The sequence below is a fragment of the Neomonachus schauinslandi genome, chromosome 10, assembly GCF_002201575.2.
Source record: "Neomonachus schauinslandi chromosome 10, ASM220157v2, whole genome shotgun sequence".
Classification (NCBI taxonomy): Eukaryota; Metazoa; Chordata; class Mammalia; order Carnivora; family Phocidae; genus Neomonachus; species Neomonachus schauinslandi.
In genome coordinates, this window is record NC_058412.1 from 16483876 (window position 1) to 16496576 (window position 12701).

Consider the following 12701-nt stretch of genomic DNA (forward strand, 5'->3'; position numbering starts at 1 on the left):
TTTCTTTCTTTCTTTCTTTCTTTCTTTTCTTTCTTTCTTTCTTTCTTTTTTTCTTTTCTTTTCTTTTCTTTTCCTTTCTTTTCTTTTCTTTCTTTCCTTTTTTGCATGTAGCTGTCCAGTTTTCCCAATGCTATTTATTTTTCCCATTGGATATTCTTTCATGCTTTGTCAAAGATTGGTTGATCATATAATTGTGGATTTATTTCTGGGCTCTCTATTTTGTTCCAATGATCTATGTATCTGTTTTTGTGCCAGTACCTTACTCTTTTGATTACTATGGCTTTGTAGTATATCTTGAAATCTTGTTTTGTGATACCTCCAGGTCTGTTTTTCTTTTTGAAGATTGCTTTGCCTATTTGGGGTCTTTTATGGTTCCATACAAATTTTAGGATTGTTTGTTGTAATTCTGCGAAAAATGCTGTTGGTGTTTTGATAGGGAATGCATTAAACCTGTAGATTGCTTGGAGTGATATGGGCATTTTAACAGTATTTGTTCTCCTAAGCCATGAGCATAGAATATCTTTTCATTTGTTTGTGTCATCTTCACTTTCTTTCATCAATGTTTTAAGTTTTCAGGGTAGAGGTCTTTCACCTTCTTGGTTAAGTTTATTCCTAAATATTTGATTCCTTTTGGTCCAATTGTAAATGTGATTTTTAAAAAAATTTCTCTTTCTGCTGCTTTATTATTGGTATATAGAAATGCACTGGGTTTCTATATATTGATTTTGTATCCTGCAAATGGTATCTTGTTTTGATATGCATTGCTTTAATTATGAGTGGATTTGAATATATTCTTTCTTGTCTTTTTTGGCCATTTCTATTTCTCTTTCTATGAATATGTATATACTTTACCTTTTGTTTTGTTTTGTTTTTTTGCTTACTTTCTTCATCAACTGTTATGAAACTATAGGTTAAAGAATTTCTCTTCCCTGTGGTGTATGTGAATTTGTTCAGGTCATTTTTGGCTTTTTTTTTTTTTTTTTTGCTAGAGAGAAGTTATACATTTTTAAGTACCAATATTTGTCAATATTTTCTTCCATGGCTTCTAAGTGTTTTTATCCTGCTTAGAAATATTTTTATGACTCTAGGGCTACAATAATTATGTATGTGCTTTCTTCTAGGAATGTATTTGTTTATTTTATTGATATAACGAATTATATGGGGTAAGAGCTTTTTTTTCCCTTCAAAGCATTAGCCAATTGCCCTAATATAATTTTTCATGTATTAACTCCAATATGGAAAACAGTACCAAACTGTTTTAATCATAACAGTATCATAGTATTTTTAATATGTGTTTAGGCTTGAGTCCTTTCATACTATACTTTCTCAGTATTTTCTGGGATAATATTTTATATTGATTCTTCTTGAAAATCTTTTGGCATCATTTCGTGTTACTAATAAAAAATCTCATTAGTATTTTAATTTTGTCTGAAAGTTGTATATTAGTTTTGGGGGAACTTTACTTTTTTTTTTTTCAATATTGAGTTTTCTTATGTTAGAACATGTCATGCAATTAAATCTTAGTTCATGTTTCTCAGTAGTTTTACGTTTTGCTTCGTATGGATCCTATGCATTTCTCAAGTTAATTTTAAGCTATTTTATTTTTGGGAGTGGCATTCTGAATTGAATCTTTTCTTCCATTATATTTTCTCATGGTTATAGTTTATATATAAGAAAACTTAATTTTAATGTTAATTACATAAATTTGTTAAAAAATTTTTTTTAATGGGTTTTATCTGGACTGTCTTGAGTTTTGTAAAATAACAACCATATGTCATCCCCCAAATAATGGAAACATTTCTTGATTTCAATTGTACACCTTTATTGCTGTTTTTTTCTTTTTCCTAATTGCATTGGCATGTCCTTGTTTAAAGATAAGTGTGGAAATAGTGGACATTCTGGTATTCTTTCTGACATTAATGGTGACTTTTAGGGTTTCTGTTAAGCATATATCTAGCTTTTAATTTTAGATACATATTCATTGTCTTCAGAAGTGTCTATTTCTGCTGTTAATGTTTTACTCCAGGTTATGAGTGAGATTTAGAACTAAATTTGAAGTTCTTTATCTAGAGGCCAGTGGGTTTTCACAGAAATAGCCATTTTAAAATGATGTGTTCACCATATTGTAAATGGTTCATAACTATAGTCTTTGGGTCAAATCTGTCCTCCATTTCATAATGTTCTTGCTCTGACTTCAGTCCAGATGGCAGCAAATGCAATTACACATAAGAGTAAAAGCTAATCCAGCACTTTTTATTCCATGAATAGGAATTAAAACATTTTAGTGCCCAAGCTTGAGCATTATGCTTGATAATGGAAGGGGATCCATCATGGAGTTTCTGCAGAGAATAGCCTTTCCTATACATTACCACTTCATTCTCCCTGCCAGCATCACAGAAACAATGGGTTGCTCCCATGAATAATTTCAAGGGTTACATACTTTTTTTTTTTTTTTAGCATATCCTGAGTTTTTTTTTCCAACTTGTGAGAGTAAAACTTTTAAAAATGTATAACCATATGTCCAGATTTGAAATCAGTTAAGAAGCCAAGCTTGTTGGCTATTACAATGATAAAATAGGCCAATTTCTGCATCAGGTCATGGCTAAATTGAAAGTACGTACAATCCCTCCTGGATGCAGTTATTTCTCTTGTAGCCCTTTTAATAATGCACACATTTTGTGCCAAATAAGCTGATCAATAGTAGCTCTGGGAGAAAATCTCATCAATGCCAGTGTGTCCTGCATGATTTTTGTGAACAAATTAAAACTAAAAAGACATACTAAAGTGATCTCCTTCTTACCAGCTCCTGCGGGTAGGCACTGAGGAAAGGTGAGTAGGGAGTTGAAATTTATAAAAATAACCATGGCCCTCCAGGGAGAAGCAAACCATATAGAGACAGTGAAATTCTTCATGGAGAAGGATCAAAGTGGGCCCTTTTGCAGCCCCTTTATCATCTAGATTGTTGAGGGGTGAGCAGTGTGATCACTGGCTGAATGATACACCTGTCTCTTTTCCTCTCTTTCTTGGGCCCATCTTCCACAGGCCCTACTGTGGGGGCACTGGCCTCTCAGCACCTTTGCTTTATAGTCACTAGCTTCCAGAGCTCAGTGGAACAGCCCCTTCACATGCAGGAAGTAAGGGAAGTATGTATCCAAGGGCGGTTGTCTAGGGGGCATATCATGGTTAGAAAGTGTTCATATCAAAAACTAATGATGTAATGTATGGTGACTAACATAACATAATAAAATAAAAAAAAAAGTGTTCAGGATTTCATGGCACCCATTAAGTGTGGGACTAAGTTGAGATACCCCAGTTGACCTGCCCAATAGCTGGGAGCTAAGCTCCATGTGATTGTGGCATGACCCAAAACTACACGAAAAAATTGCAATAATTATGTAATCCAGATGCCACCTTTCCTCTCATCCCCAACTTGTATCTTAGGAACATCATTTTTGAAACAAAATATAATCATTACCTCTTACATAAGGTGATGGGTAAAGGAGGAATTTCTCTGGTTGAAAGGGTGAAAAATTGGGAGTTCTCCATTGGTCTTTCCCTGGGATCCCTTCCCTACAAGGATTTATACATGATAAGCACATATTATCATATTAATGAACATTCCAATAACTTGTTACAGATTTTTGTAAACATGGTAATACATCAACAAGCATTTATTAAACTACCGAGTTTACTACTATGTTTTATGGATATACAGAAGAATATTAAATACAGGTAGTGTCCTTTATGGGTTTTAGTTTAGTTTGAAATAGTAATTATTGTAACCCAAAGAATAAGTACTAACTCAGTTACTTTCCCCATCAACATGGTCATTCCACTTATGCAAAGAGGCAAAGAAGTTTCAGAGGGGCAAAGATTTGCTGCAGCCCCGACCTGGAAGTGGCAGAGCTGAAGCTTAAACCTGCATCTGTTTGGTTTGCAAGCCTGTGTTTAATTATGTGTTCTGCATTGCCAACATGTGCAACATAGCTGGAGCACATGGAGTGCTGGGTGGAGTTGGATTTGCTAGAGGTAAGCAGTTAAGAGAAGAGAGAGGGAGAGGTCCAGGCAGCACAGCCTCCTCTGGGACCCTGCCTGGCAGTCTGCCCACAACATGCTACTGATTGGCTTTTACACATAGCTTCCAGCCTATCAGAATTAGTCTCATCCTAATATTATTAAAGCAATAAATCATCACTTACAGCCAGTTTTCATCCCATTTCTACCCCAGACTCAGTTTCATGAGATGGAGGCCTAAATCTTATTTTTAACACTTTTCCTAATACTGGGAACCTTATAGATAATAAATGTTTGCTGGATGAATCAACAAATCAGTGAATCTGTACAATACACACACCTATACACAGATATAACCACCTAAACAAACAGGCATACAAATGTGCAGGCATATATACATACAGCTTAGTTTCACTGTAAGAAAAAGGGGACGGGGTAAGAGCACATTGTTAGTGTACAGATTAGATAGATAACTCACTGATACAGGACAGAGGAGGTCCCCTGGCTCTTCTCCAGTGGATGTCAGCCTTAGCTAGAAGGACAGTACTCTCGGGAGGCTTTAAGAATACTGATTCTTTGGTCCCACTTGACACAAAATGAATCAGAATTCTCTGGAATTAGGCTCCAGGAATTGATATCTTAAAGAAACATTGCAGGAAACTCTACTTTGAGACAGGTTTGATAACCTCTACTTACTTGCTGGAAATCTCAATATTATGACTGAAAATAATTCATATTTTTGTGTTACTAATGAGATGAGAATTTTAATCCTCAAATTAACTTTGGATATTAAACTTTGACATGTATACTTTGTATTTTAATTCTCTGCTAAAAGCAAGATCTTTTTAAGGTCAAAGTAAGAAGGCTTGTCCTCTCTGGCTTAAGGTCAGGAGGTGGACCTCAGGCAGGTTTATGGGTAGGTGGGCTTGGCCTTTCATCTTCATCTGCCTGTTACCTGTGGTGCTCAGAGGTTTGGGACCAGTTGGCTGATCCTCTAAGTTTAACTCTTTGTCACTACATATGTCAAACACCACAAACATCTTTTGGGAGTCTCTGGCTTCTTCTTTGTCCCCTTGGTCATCTCACTCTCTTCTACCTAAAGAGTGGTTTCCTAGACATGGACCCTCCCTCTCTACTCCATGTTGTCTTTGTGGGTGATCTTGCCACAACTTTGGCTTCAGTGACCATCAGTTGCCAATAACTCCTTGTCTTAGTTTCTTAGGGTTGCTTTCATAAAGTGCCACAAAGAAGGTAGCTTAAAACTATAGGAATGTATTCTCTCAAAGTTTGGGAAGTCTGAAAGTTCTAGAAGTCTAAAATTAAGATATCTCTCATGCTGTACTCTCTTCTAGCCTCTAGCAGAGGAACCTTCTTTTCCTCTTTCAGCTTTGGAGGCTTCAAGCTTCCTTTGGCTTGCAGCTGCTGTACTTTAATCTCTGCTCCACCACCACGTGGTGCTCTCCCCTCATGTGTCTATGTCACCGTCTTCTCCTCTTCTTATAAGGACACAGCCATATATATTGGACTAGGAGGCCACCCTACTCTAGCGTAACCTCACCTGAACTAATTACATCTGCCATGACCCTATTTCCAAATATGGTCACACTCTGAGGTACTGGGGGTCAGGACTTCAACATGTTTTTTGAGGGGGCACAATTCGACAGATAGTACCCCTGCATCTCCATCTGCTGCTTTGTCTTTACCTCTAAGCTCCAGCCCACCTGTTGGACTTCTCCCAGATAAAGTCCACAAATAACTAAAATTCTATGGAAGGCAGTAAACTCATCATTCCTTATTGCTGGATCTCCTTCACAGTTCCTTATTTCAGTGAATGGTATATCACCATGCACCCAGCTATGCAAACCAGGTGTGTTGTCGTCCTTGACATCATTGTCTTTTTAATACCAATCATTCATAAAGTAACTCAGAAAATTCTAGCACTTAAACAACTCTCAAATGTCCTCACCTCTCCCGATGCCCTCATATTCACAGCCACTCTTAGGTCTTATTCAACAATGTTTCTGGCTGGGTCTCTTGTAATAATTCTCCCACATCTAGTATTGCCCCTACCCATCAATTTCCCATAGTATATATGTATTGCTGTTTTAAAACACAGATTTTATTATGTAATTTTCCTTATAAAACCCTTAGATATTTCTCATTTCCATCGCATAAATTTCAAAATTCCTAATGTATCTTATGTGGCCCAAAGATTAAGCACCACTCTATCCTTTCAGCTTCACACGTCGTTCCACAACTCATTCTCCACACTCCAGCCACACTGGCCTTCTTATATTTCTTTGATGCTCCATGATGTTTCTGCATCAGGGACTTTACACATATTTTTAGTTTCCTGGAGTTTTCCTCCCCTACCCTTCTTTGCACAACTTCAGATCCCAGATGAAATTTCATCTTCTCCAAGCAGCTGTCCCTGATTTTTCAGTCCAGGTCAGGTATCCTGTAAAATGCTCTTGTAGTACTCTGTACTGTTCTTTCATGGTATGTATCATAATTGTAATGAAACTTTAAATTACACAATCAGTCTACAATCACTTTCTTCCACTGAAATGTGATCTCTAAGAAGCAAGGGAGGAGGGGCTGCATCTCTTCACTGTTATTGCTCTAGTTCCTAGAACATTGTCCAGCACATAGCTGACAATCAAGACATCTTTGGTAAATGAATAAATGAATAAAAGGCAAGGCATGTTTTGGTTTTGCTCACAGGTATATCCCTGATATCTTTGCATAGCATTTTGCACATCAAAGTTATGTTATAAATACTGATTGAATAAAATGGTGCCTTAGCCCTTTCCTTATCCATAATATTGGAACATACATCTTTGGGACAGCCAGGCACAGCCACTCCAGAGAGGACAATGAATAAGGTGATCAGTGAATAGCAAACAAGAGCACCACCATGTATGAATATTCTGAAATCCCCACACATTTGCTCTTTTTTAATTACATGTTCACCCCCCACAGCAGTATGGGAGTCATTCTGACAGCTTCCATCTAGCTGGTACAAGCAAGGACAGGTTCTCTTGACGTTTCTCTTCCTCACATCAGACCTCTGCAGGGAAAGCAGCAGGCAGGGGCTTTGGGGGCAAGGTTCCACACACCTAGTGTCACACTCTGCCCTTGGGGGAAATAGCTTATAGTGAATACTCTTAGGAAAATGGCCATAAAAACTTTTACTTGGTTGTCAAATGTAGATGTGGATTACGTGAAACTAGACCATGTAGTAAAATAAACACAGCCCGTTGTATTTAACATTAATGCCATCCAATCTGTAGCTGTTGGTTTTTGTCAGTATGCAAAATGCTTTCACATGCATTCTCACCATTAAGTCCTACAACAAACCTGTGGCAAGAGTTACTATTTTCTCTTTTTACATTTATGAAATTAAGTCTCAGTGTAAGGCAACTAGCATGGTGTCTGGAACATAGTAAGAACATAGCGTGTAGCAGAGCTAGAAAGCAAGCCAAGTTCTGATTCCCAGGCAATGCTTCTCCATCTCCTACTGCCTTCCATGAGGGCAGAAGTGGGAGATGAGTTTGGCACAGGTGGGTGGGCATGGCTTGATGCTCTTCCTGTAGCTCCCTCCTGAGAAGGGGTCCAGGTGCCTGCTCTTGGGAGTCCTTCCAAATATATGCCATTCATACTTGTTAGCCATTCTAGAGCACTTCTTAGAAGTCAAGCACTTTTATAAGTACTCTATACCTATTATCACATTTGATCCTAACAGCATAAATTTGAAGTATGAACTAATATTACCTCCATTACCGAGGAAGAAACTGGGAACCAGGGAAATTAAATAATGTTCCCAAGCCTATGCCGTAAGTTTTAGTGCCAAACACCCAGGCAGTCTGATTCCAGAGCCCAAACAATTATGCATTACATTGAACTGCCTCCTCTACCACAGTCTGTTTTCTTTATGTTGTCATCTCTACCCTTCTACTCACTACCACCCTCTCCCAGGGAAGTCTGACTTTACTTATACTCTGGGTTTTAACTGGACTTCACTTTCTCTCAACCCCTTTGTCTCTCTGTAATAGAGAAGGAAACAAAAATACATTCCTTGGATTAAAAGGAAGGATTTATAAAAAGTGCCGTGATGTTCTTTTAGGATATTAGTGCTTACTCACTGGTAGTACTTAGAGGGTGATTATAATAATTATGCAAAGCAAACAAATTAGCTAAGTTAACTTCTCACTAAAGCTCATTTCAATGAGGTGTACATGAGAAAATGAATTCTCCCACTTATTGTTCAACTGAATGGGAATTCTAAAGGGGAAAGACCATTCTAACAGGGATAATTAAAAGAGATATAACGTAGACATCACATTTAAAACAAACACACATGTGCACACACATAACTACTATTTAAGACCTATGTGCAAAGACATAGATTTGGAGACCAATTTCAAGGTGGCTTATTTTGAATAAAAGCAATGAAAACTTTGAGAACTGCAGCAGCATCTTTAAAATGCTCATATTTCTAAAATAATGAGCTACTTTGGAAGATGACAGATTTAAATGATGAAGCATAAGCTTCAAAATACTTGCTGTCTAGGCAAGCTTATGATATTTCTACGAATGGGGTTTTCATAGTCTGGGGGGAATTGAGAAGGGTACATTGAGTACTTCTCAATTTTAACAAGCACTTTATATTGCAAAGTTCTTCATAATCACTTTTAATAATTGTTCCCTCCAACAGCTCTGTTATTCCCATTTCAGAAATACAGTAACTGATACAGATAGAATAAAGGGAATAATTTGAAGCTCTCTTCCTAGTTAATTTGAGGAGCTTAACAATTTCTCCTAGCTGAAAATTACGAGAAATCAGATTTGCCATTGAAGGGTTGATCTGTATAATTCTTAAAAGGGGCTCTATTGTGGGATTCACTGCTGTACATGCAGTTCTGGCTGGACTTGTGCTGCAGTTAGGTCTGGAGGATTCAGCAGTCAGCAGTGAGAAGGTTACAGGTGGGACGGGCCAACCCAAGGAGATACACTGACTCCACTCTTGTATTTCAGCTGGTATGCAACTCTCTGAGGTACTGTATTTTGAAAGGAATCATTCATTCCTTCAGGAGCAACTATTTACTGAGCATCCACAAAGAATCTGTATTAAAACTTTCTAACCAAAAGTGACTTGGAAATCTGCCTCTGCATCTTGCTACCAAGCTCTCATAGACCAGTCATGCACACAGTACTTTGCACTTGAACTGTCCCAAGTTAGATACAATTTGAATGTCAAGTGAGAGGTGCAAATTTCTAAGTTTTATTGACCATGGTTTTAAAGATGCCACAAATCCCAGGAGATACTTATCTAAATATATTAAAGATCAGTTGATCTGTAATCTTGTCCATCCTTGAAAGCACAGGGTGACTTCATCTTCTCTGTGAAACCTGTCTAGACCAGCTCATCTCTGATCTTCACCGGGATTGGTACCACACAGACTTCCATTTCACTTCAATTCCATTCAACCTTTCTTTGAATATTTACTTTTTGTCAAGTCTGGTGCTGGGTCTAGGAATATTGCATCATATATGTTATGAATTTTTTTGTTTATTTCATGTTTTGATCTTGTTGTGCTGTGAAATAGCTCCCGGAGGAGAGGTTGTAGCTGATACTTTACCTAGTATCTTCTAACATTGCCCAGCACAGTACTTTGCACATAGGAAAAGACTGATCATGGTAGCCAGTCAGTTGAATTGCATAAGTAAATGCTAGTGCTATTCGCTCATTTACTATTATTTTTGAAATTCTTGTAAACCAAAGGGAGTGGTTACATCTTGTTTTCTAAATGAATGTTTATTTATAGTTCTGATTTCTTCCATTTGCATCATAGAAACCCGCTAACCCTTCTTTTTTGGCTCCAATTATTACTTGGCATACATTACCCTTCCTTTTTCCTCTTTTTCACTGACCTTCTGCATAGCTTTTAAATTTGCACAGATCTGTGATAAGACAGGGAATTCTGCCACTCCTTGACAGATATTCTGTCATTCTGTACATTTCATAAAGACAGAAGATATGGTAGAAATTAGCAATGTCACCTCCAACGTCAAACTCAGTTAACAATCCTTTCCTGTTCATTTTCATACTCCACTTAGCCTAAAGTTTTCACTGTTGTCTTCTTTTTTGAAACTGAAAAGTACATCTGCATTTGCAAGGAATGGTGACAGGAGATGTAGCCAATGAGAAAGAGCTGATAGAGGGAAAAAATGCGTTAAAACACATGGCCTATTAGAGTCATAATATATTCTAGAAAGAGATTTCAGAGTTTGATACCCATTATTTGCAAACAAGGAGCCTAAAATCCAAAAAGTAAGCATTTTATCCTGGTCACCTAGCAAGTCAGTGCGAGACTTTGGATTATATGCTGGTTTGGTGACCTTTTGACTGCTATTCTGATTCATCAACATAAAATCCTCTGTGAGGTAACATTCTGGGACACTGACCTAGTCTGTTAAGTTGCCTCTAGAGAGGTATATTTCATTGTGGTTTAGAGCACAAAATTTGGAGTTAGCTCTGGATTTTCAAAATCAGGTTCATGAAATAACCTTGAGCAAGTTGTATTTGTTCCCTTAGTGTCTGTTATCTCTATAAAATGAAGATAATGATAGTGTCTACAGGGTTGTTGTGTGAATTAAATGAGCTAACAGCTCATGATCTGGCACGCTGAGAAGCTCAAATCATGGCTCTTACTATTACACATACACTATTTAGGAATAATTGTGAAGCACACAGATGAGTTCTTTGGCAGAAAGCAATTCAATAGCGCATGTCTTTGAATCTGTAAATAGCCTTTGGTGACCTATTAAACTAGGACATTACCCACTTGCCATGTTTATTCATTTGCGTTTTCATCGGGTGCCTACAGAAGTATTTATTGGGCACCTACCCAGTGCCATCTACTGTGCTAGGCACCGGCAATACAGAGGTGATTTACATGTGGTCTCTGTCCTTCTTGAAATACTTGCACAGAGAGGTAACTTCATTAGACTGATACAATTAACAGTAGAAGTATGTCTAGGGTAGCCCAGAGAAAAGATTGAGGCCTAACAAATGGGTTTTAGAGAGTCAGAGAGCCCTTTGAATATTTGTTTCATTCTAAGGTTTCTGTGATCATGTTCATGATGAAATAACAGGAAAATCTGCTCTCTCCTAATATGTGCAAATAAATTCAGAAATGACATATTGCAAAGGTAGGTCATATCTGATTTAACATGCTCTGGCTTCCACCTAAGGAGTCAGCCCTTGCCTTGTTTCCTCTACTTCCTCTTTCCCCACAGACAGCCAAAAAAGTTTGCATTTATGAAGCTATGGATGCATACTCACCCTAGATAGCAGTGATTCTCTTTTTGAAGGACAATGGAGGGGAGGTTTAGGGTGGATTTAATTTATGATTTTGCTTATGAGTGATCTCAGGTAGGACCTGGACTAGATAGAGAATCATATGATCTTTTCACTTATCAGGAAAAAGTTTTATGGCAACGATGAAATGAAAAGTATCCTTGGGGAGTAGAGAAGGAATGTCACTAAGAATGTTGTCAGGAAGAGCGGAGCCCTGTTGCATTACAGAGTAATAAAAGGCAGTGCTCTGCTGGCCTGGCAGGAAATATGCAGCTTACCTTCCTTCTTGGACATTTGGGAAGACTGAGGCCCAGTAAGCTTTGCTAAGGTCATATGTGAGCTGATGAGAGAAATTGGGGATGTTGTCCATATCAGTCTATTCCCCTTTCCACCACGAGAGTGTCTTGTTACTTGCAATCTGTTCTGCATGATCTGAGAACATTTCCACTGATCTCTGAGAATTTTCAGAACTTGTCCATCTATTTGATTCTGCATTTTTTCTAGTGGGACCTTTACATACTTTTTCATCCAGCTTGTTTTTCTGCCCTCTAACCATTGCTTGTTTCTCTCTCATCCATTTGACTGCTATGATGGATTTTAAGAATTGACATCAAGGACTCAACCTAGAACCTTGAACCAAGCTTCCCTCCGTAGCACTGTGGCTCCTCCCATCTACCATTCTTCCACTTTGCTTTATCCACCTTCTGCCCTCACCTGACCCCATTAAGCATCTAGCAGAGTACTATGTAACACAGAGCATTCAATAAACATTTGTTACATTAAACAAAAACAATGACTTGATAATAAAATAAGCATAATGGAACGATAATGTGACACATTGCAGAGGATAAAATGGATCCTAGCAGTGTTGGGGGAGGTCATCAAGAAGATATGACTACCAGTTGAACCGTGAGCTGGACCTGGGCAATTAGAGGCTCCTTACCCCTCCCCTGTCCTTGGAATATGGTTTCTACTTGCCTTCTTCTCTCCCAGAGGCTACTTTAAGGACATAGCCTTGAGATAGTGATGTGATATTGAGAACATCTGGGTGGTATACACAACTGAATTCAGTTAAGGCCTCTGTAGAGTATAAACTTTTAAGATGTGGGCAGATGTGGAGATACTAATTGTGTGGCTGTGCAAGATAAGCCTTCTATGTAAGTTCCCTGCCACCTACCAGTCCCCTGGAGTGACCTGCCTCTTTCTTTGGTCTCTCCCTGCCCTCTGCTTATGGGGACAGCTTTCAGATTACCCCTGGGAGGTTCCCAGGGAGCTTGCCAACCAACAAGCAGCAACACAAAATTAAGCATCTTTTTGATCAGCT

The 12701-nt window shown here is 38.1% G+C and overlaps 1 pseudogene; it reads right to left on the minus strand.

The window, feature by feature from the left end:
• The window catches only part of LOC110587453, a 14095-nt pseudogene extending 2223 nt beyond the window's left edge, over nucleotides 1-11872 (minus strand).
• Nucleotides 11873-12701: the final 829 nt, after the last annotated feature.